Consider the following 14,993-nt stretch of genomic DNA (forward strand, 5'->3'; position numbering starts at 1 on the left):
AAACACCAAAATAAAAATTACCTGGATGAATCCTCTTGGATTTCCTTCTTCTTTCGCTATTTCCCTTCCTTTTTCTTGTGTTTCTCGGCCTGCATTGTTGATTCCTCTTCGGTTTCCATTATCAAGGGCTCTTTCGTCTCCATTCTCACTGGGCTCTCTTTGGTTTCCAACAGCAACTCTAAAACCATAAATTTTTCTGATTAAAAAATATTCAAAGATGGAATGAAGATCGAATTAAGGTGCTCCGTTCTCTCCTCGCTCGGGCGTCGTTTGATTTTCCGATGAAATAAACTTTCTTTCAAACGCGCTGTTAAATTTTAACTGTTTCGGGTCGGATCGCGCCGTAAACATGCCTTAATTTAAATTTTAAAGATGGGGCCACTGTTCCGGGTGTTCCGGATGTTCCGAATGTTCCGGGTGTCATCTTTCCATTCGGACACCGCATCCGCACAGAATAAGACCTCCGTAGTCTCATTCCTTTCATTCCATTCCTTCGCCAACTTCATCCGTCTGCATCATTGCAAGAATTTTTTGTGCTTAAGGTTGGTTCTCTCACTTGCGATTACTCACTTCGATTTTTGAGTTTTTTTTTCTTTTGACATTCTCGTGATTCTCCATTTCACCGTTGTTCGTACGCATCATTGCAAGGATTTCCTCTCACTTGTGGTTGTTTCCTTTGATTTTTGACATTTTTTCCCTTCGCACTGTCGTGGTTCTTCACTTCACAGTTGACTATGGGTAGATCTCTTTCCATGATTCTCGGTTTCCTTGATGTGTGTTATATAAGGTTTATAATGGCAAAATACTTTTGGGGTACTTATTTTTTACTCGAGCTTTTAGTAGATCATCCATAATTCAGGTTCGATCACCCACAATCCATGTTCCTGTTTTTGCCAAGTGAAACCCCTTTTTTGTTTGTTCCGAGCAGAGAATTTCTCATGGTCTTTAATATGAGTTTGGTTTTAAATTTCACTATGATAGATGTTTTATGAGAAGCTTTTAATGGTACATTATATAAGTATTGTCTTTGAACTTGGAATTGTTAGTTTTTCTGCATAGTTTATCAACGGTAGATGTTTTAGGAGAAGCTCTGAATAGCATTGATGATAACTTTATTTTAAAAATAATAGTGCTTATTAGATTGATGATGATTTGTTGTAATATGAGTCACTGTGATCGTAAGATACATTGCCGTATCTTAATATTGCTTGTTGCAAATTTCATGTTGAGGAGATAATCTATGAATAAATCTATGACACATGCATTATAATGTTAAGGGTTTTACATATAAACCACCCAATACTTATAATGAAATGTCCTGGTCACCCAATATTCCAAATTTACGCCCAAACCACCTAAAACTTGCGCTCTTTTGAAACACCCGCAAGGAAGACTTGCCTTCTCTCACAACTTTGTCATTGTTGACCGCCTGCCTACATCGCTACAGTCTCATTTCATTGTTGATGAACCATATTTAAAGTAAAGATAATAAAGGAGCTCCATCATTTACAGTAATAAAATGTTCTAGTTTCTAACTACTAATTTGCCTATGTATTGTGGCATTTAGTGTCAGATAAGTAAACTTTGATATTGGTGCCTTGGAATTGATTACATTAAATTTTTAAATGTTGTTTATGTAAGCTTAAGGTATGAACACATATTATTTTATATTTTCTTTTTTTTAATCTTCTGTTAATGCTCTTATTCTGTAAATTATGTTGCAGTTTTGACAGATTTGCCATTCTTCAAGCTCAACTTATTGTTTCTGATATAAAAATAAGGAAGATTTGCATACATACCACTCAATTTGTATGTGTTTAGAATATTAATATACGAGTACATAAATTTTAGCATCATGGAATACTAAACCATATTATTATTATTATTCATTTGGAGGATTCACATACATCCCACTCAATTATTATGCATAGGTAGTTGTAATGTATGTGAAAATTGAAGTTTATGTGATATATGTGACACAGGAATTGAGTGGGATGTACGTAAATCTTCCTATTAGTATTAGATATGGAAACGAAACACTTTCTCATTTTGGATGGTTAAGCAAAACTTAACTAATATTTTGATGATTGTATTTCTCAATTTCGATGTAGGAAATTTGAAATTCATAATGTCACATAGTTGATGAAATAATTGAGTGTAATCATTTAAGCTCTGATAGTAATAACAGATGCACTTATGAGCTTGATGAGTGTATGAATGGGCTATTAATGAGCAAAATGTCTGATGATGTATCTTTAGAGGCCGGCTCCCAGTTTAAAGGTTCAGTGAGTTTGAAGCAATTTATTTAGAAACTAGCCATTTTTTTAGAATTATTTGATGAAGTTTAAGGAGAGTTATAGAAAAAGAGTTATTTCAATGTGTTATTATAATGGTTGTTCATTGAGAGTGAGAGCTTTAGATTTGAAATAAGGAAAATATAAGATTCACATTTGTGCCAAGGTGTGAACATTACCAGTAACAAACAAGCAACTTCCATTTGGGTGGCCAATGAAATACAAGGCAAAGTAAAAAACTTATCCAATTATGTCTCTAAAACAAATCAATTATGTTTTAGAAGATAAGTACAGGTTATCACTATCAAATATGAAGATATGGAGATCCAGGTAGTTATAGATGATAGTTTCAAGAGATTACCTGCACTGTGCACAGAGCTTGTTAATAAGAACTCTAGTTTTCATATTACTTTCAATTACAATGACATTGATGGACATTTGAGAGAATATACATCAGTTTCAGGGTGTGTATTGATGGGTTCCCAGTTGACTGCATGCTTCTCGTGGCACTTGATGCATGTATTTAAAATCTAAATTTTTAGGAGTGTTGCTTTCAACAAATCCTTGGACAGAAATAATGAAACTTTTACAATTGCATTTGCAGCTGTTCAGTCTGAGTCAGAAACCCTTGGGAATGATTTTTGAGGCATTTAGCTCTATCTTTTGATTTCAAAGTTGAGCCATTAGAATTTATCTCAGATATGGAAAAGGGTTTGATTAAGGATGTTAGAGGTGTATTTCTAAATGTTGAGCATTGAGTTTACATGTGTCATTTATGGAAGAATATTAAAAAATACAACCATTTCCATGATAGCAAAGCAATTTAAGCAATATTTGGCTGGCTAGAAATGCATACATTAAATCAGAGTTTGATAAAAAAAATTGAAAAGATACTTGGAATTAGCCCCCAACTTCATGCATATCTGAGCTATATTTCTTATAAATGTTTCAAATGCTAATTTCTTGCCTAAAAATTAGAAATCAGTCCACTACCAACAACATATTTGTCTTTTAACTCATGGATTAGGGAAGCTAGAGACAAACAAGTTATTGATTTAGTGGATTTCTTTATATGCATGTTAATGGAGCATAGACTTGAAAGGAAGTCGAAGTCAAGCAAGTGGAGTGTTGTATTAGTTCCCACAACTGAGAATTACATAAAAAAATAACTATTCTTTATCAGAAAGTCAACAACATTCAAGGCCAAGGCCAAGGGAGATCAATAAAGATATGAAGTTGATATCCAGAAAAAAGAGTGGAGTTGCGAGTATTGGAAAATGAATGGCCTCACGTGCATTCATGTTGCCAATTTCATTGACACAAAAAAGCAAACAAAATGACATAGTCATGTGGATGAGTATTATCATATAACTAGATATATGCTTTTGTAAATTCAACTTACTTGTATGTGTAGTTTTTTTTTCAACATTGTTAATTTATCTACATTTATAGAATGGCCCATGATAGTACGATATCCACCCTCTCGGGAAAAAATGAATGGATTACACCTAATGATGAGCTACATGTAATGCCACCAAATGCATGTAGACCTAAAGGTAAGCCAAAGAAAAGGAGAAAAGAAGTTTATGAAGGATCAGAGTAAAATAAAATAAAATTGCTCATAAGTGTTATTGTTGCAGTTGTTGGGGGCATCATAGAACCAGTTGCAATAATTTAATTAGTCAATAAGTCAAATTTTTTTTAATGTTGATATAACCTCATACGTCTTTGAATTTACATATGTTGATAGGGGTTCAAGGATAAAGCTTCCATTGCGCCGAAAAAGATTAGATGACACTAATGAAGATTACATTGATGAAGAACAGATAGCTAAGGAATTGGCATTTTCATATGTCATTGGTTGTGAAAATATGAATGGTTATGTTTATGCAGCAATGGTTGTTTTTACAACTTTTAGAAGAAATTATGCAAGGTAAGATAGATTTGCATGTTTCAATAGCTAATACATTTTCATGTTTTATCACCATTCTGAATTCTTCTTCCTAGTTTGGGAATCTAGAGTGGAAGCGAATGCATGAGCTAGCAGGCAAGACAACAGCAGTTATCTCGTATTTGCTACATTGGGGAGCCACTTTGGTTGGGAGGATGTTTATGGTGTGTTAGTTCTTACTCCAAGGGATCATCACCATCAAACTGAACTAATCGTTTGTTCATAAAAACTTTAAGTTCTAGATGTGGAAAGGACTTAAACATGCTATACTTAGAAATAACAACCATGCGCTTGGCTCACCGTATGGTAACAAGCCTTTACTAGTAACTGGAAGGGAAGTCGGGTGGGATCTTGAACTAGTACAATAAGAGGTTACCTTCTCCATGGAAGCCACTCTCTCAAGCTCATCATTTGAAAGAATAATAACTTCTTTATCTACATATTTCTTAGGCATTTAAACAGCATTAGATCTCAAACTTGAACTAAAATGTAAAGATGAATTAAAATATGACACATTTTCAATGAATAAGGTTCTAAAGATAATGTTTTTGCTTGATAATTTTTATTTCATCTCTGAAAAAAGTAAGCTGAGACAAAGAGGCCATAATATTTAGCATCCACTCAAGTAAATTATCAACCATAATTTTATCTGAAAAGAAAAAATAATTTATCAATTAAAATTTCATCAAAAGGAAATTATATTTGGCATGTAACAACTAGAAAAACTAACCAGTTGATATTATTTTTCAATGGCACTTATCATTGTTGCCAGTGAATTACCATATGAATAGTTAAAAATGCTCAAGAAAGATTACATGCATTGTTTCTTGTGCTTTATGACAACTTTATTTCTCCCAAAATTAAATATCCACTTGAATAGGTTGGGAATCAAAAAGGACTAGATGGTAAATGACAAATGAAAGTATGAGGCACAAAACTTCCTTGAAAAGAATGTGTTTTACAATCTACATGTTATAAGCTAGGCCATTGAAGCTCTTTCTAGGTGTAAGTTTGTTTTGTTTCAATAACTTATATGTTAGGAGTGCTCTAGCTATTCAGGCTTATATTTCAACATATTTTAGCTGCAAATTTCTTGTATAAGTTTTAACCTGCTCCTTCCAATCAGTATATTCAAATTCTTGTTGATTGTTTGCAAGGATCTTACTTTTCATCAATACCAATAACTAGTAGGTAATTTATCATGAAGCTAAGATCATCAAGAAATCTTTCGAAAATGGTCAAGGAGGAAGATTTTGAAGATTTCAAGTCTTAAGGCAACTTTTATTAAATTCGTTAAAGATCAATGAGCTTCAGAATACTACCATGGAAAATCAAAATGATCCTGAGTTCATCAACCCTACCACATTAATTTGAAAATCTACCAAAGAACAGATGATGGCTTTCTTGTGACTACAACATATGCATAGCTTACTTTGCTGCCCATATTAATGAATCCTATAGAGTGAACTTGGAATCAAGTGTTTTGTATGATTCTTGCTAATCAAAATAGTTATTAAGTAGTTCTTAAATAATGTTGGATGATTTCATATATGTAAAACTTCAACTTTATGTGTTAGATATATGAATTCTTAGGAATCAGGTTTTGGATTAAATGATGTCCTCAATTGAGTATTTTTGTCCCTGAAGAGCAAATTTGGTTCTATGTATGTAAATATATATGTGCTTCCAAAATATGTCATTAATCTAAAAATGCAGTATACTACTAGTATGGACATTTTTGCTATTTTGACATTTATATGGTAACTGATTTTATTATAAATTTTTTAGCCATGCAATTTGATTTAAACGAATACAATAACCCCAATTATTTTATATGGATCTAATAAAAATGTATACCCATAAAGGATTATTTTAAGTCCTTTTTAAAAAAGACTCGAATTTGCCAGCTTTTCTTATCACTGTATAATTCAATTGTTTAAGTAAATCTCCCTGCAGATCATAAAAATGATCTAAAGAGGAAATGAATCGAAAAAAAATCCTAATAATAATAATAATAATAATAAAACTTGACTCTTTGGATCAAGAGTAGCTTCCAAAGGAGTATATTCCTTTGGTTAATTACATCTTGGGGATGCCCAAGAATACTCTCAATAAGAAGGGTCTTGCTTACATTATTTATGATATTAAGTTAATTGGGAAATCAAGAATTTTAATCATCTCAAGAAAGAGAATCTCAATGCTTTCGGTGCCTATACTAGGCCATAGGGCAAATGGTGAATCGTCGCATCAACTACAGGTGGTGTTGCTTAAGCATGCAGAAGCCACGAGACAATATCAATGATATTTAAGGAATTGACAAGGCTCAAAAGAGGTGTCAGCAAAAAGAGGAGAAATTCCTAAACAGGTAGATGTAGTAAGGTCAGGATAACCTAGAATCGTCATACCAAGCTATGGAGACCCTAAGTCTTCCTGATCATGAAATTAGTTGACTCGACATGACCAAGGATCTCCCTGTCAGCAATCCATGAATTGTTTTGTCCAAGAGAATTCAGGTAGCCCAAAGCAAAAGGAAAGAAACCTCTAATTTCCTATGACTCTTTAAGAGGAGGAATATATAGAGGAGGGACTTATACTCGTTAATTAAAGGATGAATATGTCGATAGAATGGAAGATAAAAGAGATGCCTGGCTACAAAACCAAAACATTCCCACAATGGACTTACACATCTGTCTGGTCGGGGGAGCCTCTAAAACCCTAGTTGTGCTAGACAACCTCCTAGGTAGAAATTTTATGCTTGGTTTAGTCTATTGAAGGAGCACGGGGACTCCTACTTGGGACATACAACATGATACAATTGTCTACAAATTAACTAAAGTGTGCAGGCTTTATTAGGGATGACTTGGGATATGTTCATGCTATGCAAATCCATTTCAAATCTCGCCAAAGGCCATGCGAGAAAAGTAAAATGAAAAATAAATTACTCATTTTAAAATTTGGATATTTTAATCCTATTTTTTTATTTATCTTATTTTTTTTATTTTTAGAATTTTTGAAAAGACATTTTGGGTACATAAAGAGCCAATATTGCATTTTGGTATAATCTCAGAAATACCGCAAGCAAAGAAAGAGTAAATGACAACCACATTACGTAATGTAAAACAAACTAAACACAAATAATAAGAGGTCAGATGTCGCCAGACCGACAATATATCCCAGAAAACAGAATAAGCGGTTTGAAACCGCACATACATGTCTGATCCTAATTCTATACATTATAAAAATTTTAGACTCAAGGTACGGGACAGAAGAAAGATGCTTTTGGTCTTTGTCACATGGTTTGATGTTTCAAGCACCTCAGAATCTATGCACATACCTTATTTCTGATACAAACTTCATGAGAACTATAAAAAGATACATGAAAAGTAAAAAAAAAAGGACTTGGCCTATAAAAGAGGTTAACATAGGTTATTTACATGTAATGCATAATAAGTCATTCCTGGCATGAGAAGAGCTTAACAACACTTGTAAAAAGAGTTAGTTTTTAAATCATTATTTGCTCCTCACTTTTTATTTATTTTTAGACATGACTCTTTACAAGAAAATCATCACTAATATACTAGTGTGCTTTATCACATACAGTAAACACACAAAGGCAACACACAAAAAGATGTTTGCTAGGGTATAAAGCAACAAGGAACAATATCTAGACATTAAAAAGACAATTTGAGCACCCTAATTTTGGCCTAGCACACCATCTACCATATAGTTTCCTAATCACATCTCATTGTGTGCATGGTGCAGGGGAAAGTCTACCGTATGACTTTGACAGGGTTGACGACACTCGCATTAACCTGAATATTCAAAGGATCTGATGTTTGCCACCCAAAGGGATTTTAAAAGAGTTGGCCTCACATATGACTTATTTTGTTAATTGCACAGTTTTAAAATATGATGGATATTCTACATAAAGAAAATAAAATAATTTTTCCTTTTTTTAAAATTAGGACTATTATATGTGGGCTTGTAACATGCAAGAGACATATGCTAAAGCCATTGGAATCTTAGCACAACCATATTTGCATTGATCCCGATGTAATGACTCATACAGCTCACCGAGATTTACTCAAAAAGCAATGCTCGTTAATTATCACCACTCAATGAATGCAATTTGCTATTAATACACGAAGGAAATGTGTAGCAATCACACAACAAGATTCACCATACTATGACTGACTGTTCGAGGTACAAGTGATCACGGCGGATGCTGAAAGACGATTTAAATATCATGTAATATGCAAATAAAAATTTTGTGATGAATGCAAAGTGTCACAATCAAGTGGGCACACATTGTGCACTCAATGGGTTTAGTGCCCTTAGAGCATGACCCTAATTGAGCACACAATATGCAATCCGTTACGACATTCAAGTGTAATGTTGTAAGAAATGAAGCAACTTATTCTCCATTTAGGAAACTTATACTCCTGTGGGCTAGCCTTGCTAGCCACATTGTGAGGCGGCATAATCTCTGTTTAGGAGAATTACACATTGGTGGGCTAGCTTTGCATGCCACCAGTCACCAAAGATATGCAAGTATTGAGTCACGCACATGCAGTGGCATATGTGTGATGGTGATACCTGATATGTCCTAAAGCATGCTTAATTTTATTTATATTTTGCACCTATTTGTAAATGAAATTGCTCTTTAAAGAAATGTGTTTTTGTGTTTTTTTACAAATATAACGGGTAGGTCACATGGAGCGAAGCGGAGCTGAAATGAAGTAGAAGTGAAATAGAGCAAATTGGGGACCAGCATACTGACGCCTAGGTGCTACCCTTTGGGCGCCAAGGCACTCCACTCAAGCACCTTAGCACCAGCTTATTGGGCGCCCATGTGCCAGAACCTACCTAAGCAAACAAAGAGACTGACGTCTAGTGCTAGCTTAATAGTGCAGGCAACTGCCTGGGCAGTTTTTTGCAATTATTTTAACACAACTTTGGGAGTTAAAGGGGTATCATAGGCAGTCTGAGAGAGAACTGCTGAACATTTTAAAGCTTTGGGAAGTCCAAGGAGGTAGAGGAGTGGTAGTGTAGAGTTAGAATTTAGGGATGGGAGAGAAATCTGTAAGAGGATATACTCAACATTGCAGAGAGCACATAGAGACCTTTTGGGGAGGAATTTTCATCTCATTCATCAGGGAAAAATCTATTTATTGTGTTTTATTTTTTCTTGTACTATTTTAAACACAATTCTAGTAGATTTGTTTTATTATAAGATGATGATTTGTGGTGTTTTCTTCATGCACTGTGAGTATATCTTTCTCAGGTTTCTCTTCGAATGAATAAATTGGATGTGTAGGATGATAGGATGCTTATAGAATTGATCTTTAAACATCAATGTGATGAGTGTTATTCAAAGCATTATTTACTTTTCATATTGGCGATATGAACTATTAAAATTTGTTGTGATCCTTTATGAATCGGAAAAACGATGGAGGAACGATTAAAATATTCACATTGAACTATTGGCTATGAAGCAACATTAAACTATATAGAGATGCAAATAGATATGGAAATAGACTTTGATGGGTTCAAATTGGGGTTTAAAGAATTAAAGCTAGTTTAACCAAACTTTTTTATGCACTCAGAAGAGATAAAAAAGACATTTGCAATTTGAACTATATATTCCTACATAATCACTTATATCATCACAATAGAGGGGTCAGTTTTATATTTTGATAATCACCGATCTAAATAATTTAGATACTTTTAAACATTAGAATTAATGAAGTAGTGTCGGAGTAGTAGGTAGAACTTTCACCTAAACACAATTCCAAACTAAGACCTAAAAGTAGTAGACTATAACTTTTCTTAAAGGATTCATTACCTCACTATTTGTGGGATCGACAATCTAAACTCAATAGTCCTATATTACTGAAACGATATGTATAATTGCATGAGAAACCACAATATGCAGGGGCACATGAATTTAAGTATTTAATCAAGTTGCTAAGGAGCGAATCAAGTTTCTAGTGTCGTTATTGAGGATATACATTATTGTGAAAATTGCTGGAGTGGATCAAGTTTCTGACACCGTTGCTGAGGAGAGACGGTAAAGAAATTTAGGAGAATTTTAGTTGAATCAATTAGACTTAGATTTGAAAAATTTTATTGTAGTTCATTGTGTAAGTGTTTGTTTGTTTGAGAAAAAGAAGTTATTTTTGAGCATTTGTCAAGTGTGTTTGTGCTAACTTACTAGTTGAACATTTAGTTGTGTATGCAGTGTCAGGACCTATATGACTTGTACCCTATGATTTAGAACTAGAGAGAATGATTAGGAAAATTAGAAAACAAAAAAAGGCTTCACAAACTTGTAAAATATATGGTGAATATTCAACAAAACAATTTAGATAACCAAACTCAATTAATGAACATCATAACGCGCATAGACCATTAAGGGATTATGTTAATACTATGACACATAAAATTCATTTAAGTATTCAAACTTCTGTCGTAGAAATCAACACATTTGAATTGAAACCTGCTATAATCAAAATGGTGCAAAACAACCAGTTTGGGGGGACCCATCTGAGGATCCAAATTTACACTCAACAAGTTTTCTAGAACTTTGTGATGCATTTTATTATAACAACGTGCCAAATGACACTGTTAGAACTAGAATTTTTTTCTTATCCTTGAGGGATAAAGCTAAAATGTGGTTGAACTCATTAGCACATAGATCAATTAAGACTTGGGGTGACTTAGCCCAAAAATTCCTAGCAAAGTATTTCCCTCCTTAAAAAACTGCTTAACTTAGGAATGATATTACTTCTTTTTGTCGGTATGAAGGTGACTCAATATAAGAAGCATGGGAGAGATTTAAGGAACTTCTTAAAAAGTGCTCACATCACGTTCTGCCCGATTGGTTAATTATTCAAACTTTTGACAATGGTTTAGTAGGATCCCTTAGATCTATTATTGATGTTGTCGCTGGTGGTTTACTCATGTTGAAGTCATTTGATGAGACTTGCTCATTCATTAATAAGATGGCTACAAAAAATTTCTAATAGCCTTCTGAAAGTAAATCCTAGAAAGGTAGCTAGTGTGCATGATATAAATCTGCTTTCAATTCTCACTTCTTAGGTAGTAGCAATATTAAAGAAGCTAAATTAATTTGGAATGAATCAACCTCAAATACCTCCACTAACTGAGGGAAATTCATTTGGACAAATGGTTGATTCTAACACTTCATCATTTGAGACCTTAAATACAATTAACAACAAACCTAACAACCCTTATTCCAACTTCTATAACTCAAGTTTGACGAACCATCCTAATTTTGACTGGAATACCAATTATGGCGGGGGAAACCATGAATGAGGAAATAACCAAGAAAATCATTTAGGAAATTGGAATAATCAGGGCAGTATCAATTATAGACCTTATTCACCAGGATTTAACTCTAGTCCTCAATTTAAGGAGAAGAAGTTTACTTTGGAGGAGGTTATGTTGCAAATGAGGAATCAACTGTATGTTCAAGGTGCAACAATAAGAAATATTGAGAACCAATTGGGGCAAATTGCTAACTCACTTAGCAATCGACCCCAAAAAGCTCTTCCTAGCAACACTGAAATAAACTTGTAGTTGTCGCACCATCACCGACACCGCCATTTCTCTGCGGTTGTGTAGGTTGTCTGTGTCATTGTTGTCGAGGAGTCGCCACTCTGTTGCCTATTACATTGTCCTATTATCTGAATAACGTCTTCTCTCATATCACATAGGTGATCTTAAAAAAAGTTCAGGAACTCGGAGAGGAAAGTAAGGGCAAATAATAATAGAAACAAATAAAAGAAAATGTGGGGGGAAAACTTTCTTACGATAGTCATCGTAGAGTGAACTCTAGATTATTTTTGCTTTGGAGATATTCATATGAGAGAAATCACATGAAAACTCCCTAACCAAAGATTTAGGTAAGATACCTATTATGGGGTTCTCAATTCTCCTACAAGAGCAAGCATTTATAGTTAATTATATCTTAGGCAGTTAAAACTGCTTAAGAAAACTTTCAATTAAGGTTAACATTTTGTTCTCGAAAAGTTCTAAGTGTAATGATCAAAGAAAGAAACATCAAAGTTTTGTCCTAACGGTAACAAATTCCTAAGGATTTGGTACTGTCCTAAAAGTTTTATTTTTTTTTGTCATGTCGTATTGTATGTTATTTGTTTTAAGTGTGTCATTTTTGTTGTTGTTCTATTTTGTTATTTCATCAAAAGTTTATCGTTTTGAGCTTTGAAGTTTCGTTCATGCAAAACAGAGTTAACACATCTTAATAACATGTAAAGTAAATCTAGATTGACGTTCACTTTTTTTTGTCTTGAGTGGCCCTGCAAAGCAAAGTTAGTGCAAAATGATTTTTTAATTTATTTATTTAATTTGTTGAATTTTTAATTTTTGGATGACCCAATCAAGATGTCTATGGCTCTGTATTCTCGGATACATCGGGTATACTGATTTGCTTAGTTTGAAAGGTGATTAAACCAAGACCGAAAGATTCTTGTTAGCAACCACAAATTGTGTTGTCCAAGAGATCTTTTTAAGTCAGGATAGGTTGAGTTAAAGTTGTGTTTGGTCATCTTTGTTATTTAAGTTTCATTTAAGTTTTAATGTTTTTTTTTTTTTTTGGATTTTAGGGATTGAAAATTTTAGGTTGTTTATGTTTTCTTGTTTGATTAATTATTATTATTATTATTTTTTTGTCTTTTCATTTCTGTCATTTGGTAGGGTTTGTGGTCTGAAGATAGTTTATTAGCAACCAGAGGTTACCTTCTAAAACCTTCTTTTCAAACTTAGTTGCATTCTTTTTGTTAAAGTTTCAATTTTAATGAGTTTTAAAGTGGATTTTATGCCTTTTAAGTTGTTTGGTATTTTAGCCCAAATTTTCCCTGACAGAAGCTAAGTGTGTTTTTACTCTCATATGAGAAGTCAAAACCCCACTTATCCTACAATTGTCTAAGTTCATGTTTAGATTAGTTCATATTGAGTAGAACTAGTCTAGAATGAGATTTCAAATAGTTTCAATTAACCTAGATTAGGTTAATTGTCCCTGAAATTGTCTTCAAACTTGTTAGACCGACCACAGATTAATAGGATTAACCTAGATTTAATTTGATTAAAATCAAACTAATTTTACTTTCTTTTATTTGAAATAAAATCAAGTTGGCTGACTTAAAATATACCAGGTTAAGCTGAACTATTTCAAGTTAAACCTCTGGCTCATAACCCAAATTTAACCCACTCAGAAATTAAATGAGCCTTAAAAATCTAACATGAACTTAAGCTTCATAAAACGTTTAATATATGCATAATAATTATTTGGTGGTGTAAAATTAAAGTTTATTTTTTGAGTTAAATTTGATCCGGAGGCTCAAATTCAGGTTAATTTGTCGAGTCAATCTCACTTTAATTAGTTTGACAAGTCAACCAAAAAAAAGTCCAAAAGAAAACACGTTCAAATTTTAAACCAAAACCTGCCCTAAAATTAAGTGGAGATCAGAATCCAAAATTTTGAAATCCAAGTTAGTGTGTATCGGCTCAATTTTTTACTCCCATATAAAGAATCCAATACCAATTGTAATGTTCCGCAGTTTAAAAACTTGCAAAATACTCTGTCAAAGCAATCATCATATCGTGAGTCCCATCTCCCAAAGGATCCCCCCTATTGTTTTACCTTCAGCCTTGCCAAGTAATAGAAAACCAAGATTTTGAAAAACTAATTTGCGAGAGGCAGCTCCTCCCCACCATTTAGATTTGGAGAGATTATTACATCCGCCCGGACGCCGCGACAGCGTGATACAGCGGAGGTCAGCATCTGAGCGACGACCGTGATACATCGGAGGTCAGTGTCTGAGCGACGGCCATGATACAGTGGAGGTAGGTGTCCGGGTGATTTATCACGTAATTTTTCTTAGATTTGACCCACCGATCCAAGAATATGGTTATTGTACAACAATAAAAATAAGCTTAAATCTTAGTACAGAACATGAAGTTTAACATATAAATGAAGCATTTGAGGAAAGAGCCAACATGCGACCATTATAATAATCAATCAAGGCTCAATTAGTCTCTCGATATAGAAAAAAAGAAAAAAAAAAGAAGCATCCATCCTTCAAGTTTAAACAATCGTATCGCAATTATAAAGTGCCGTATTATTCGTGTTAGCCATCTATTTTAGCAGTATTAAAAACATATATATTTTTTATCAATCATTTCTAACGACTATTTTTTTAGTCCCACGATGTCTTCATCGATTCCTATAAACCTTTCATTAACAAAAAGTTAAAAAATACAAATGCATTTGCATACATACCGCCCAATTCCTATGTAAGAATATGTTATGTATGAGATTCAAAGCACTCGTCCTAAAGGAAAACTCAAAATCTACGCTACTAAGAATATGCTAGTGCTACTAATGTAGTCCTGCATACTATCATCCATCAATAAAAAGCCCAAGGCAAAATCTCCAAGCAGAAGTAACAAACAATAAAAGGCAATTATAACAAAGAGCTGAAGAACCACCAAAATTATATGGCTATGCAAAAACCAGAGAAAAATCAAAGAAAATTTTTAAAACATTTCGTCAAGGCATGAGAGAGTACTAAAACTATAGCTTGAAAAAGAAAAAAAAAAAAATTGTTGCAGACATTGTTGCAGACTAAACAAGAACACAAGAACAGAAAAGGAAAAAAGCCATTTCACCTTTCTAATTGGGAGTAAAAAAACCCACTCAATGT

This window comes from Phalaenopsis equestris, unplaced genomic scaffold (genome assembly GCF_001263595.1).
Source record: "Phalaenopsis equestris unplaced genomic scaffold, ASM126359v1 Scaffold000994, whole genome shotgun sequence".
Lineage (NCBI taxonomy): Eukaryota > Viridiplantae > Streptophyta > Magnoliopsida > Asparagales > Orchidaceae > Phalaenopsis > Phalaenopsis equestris.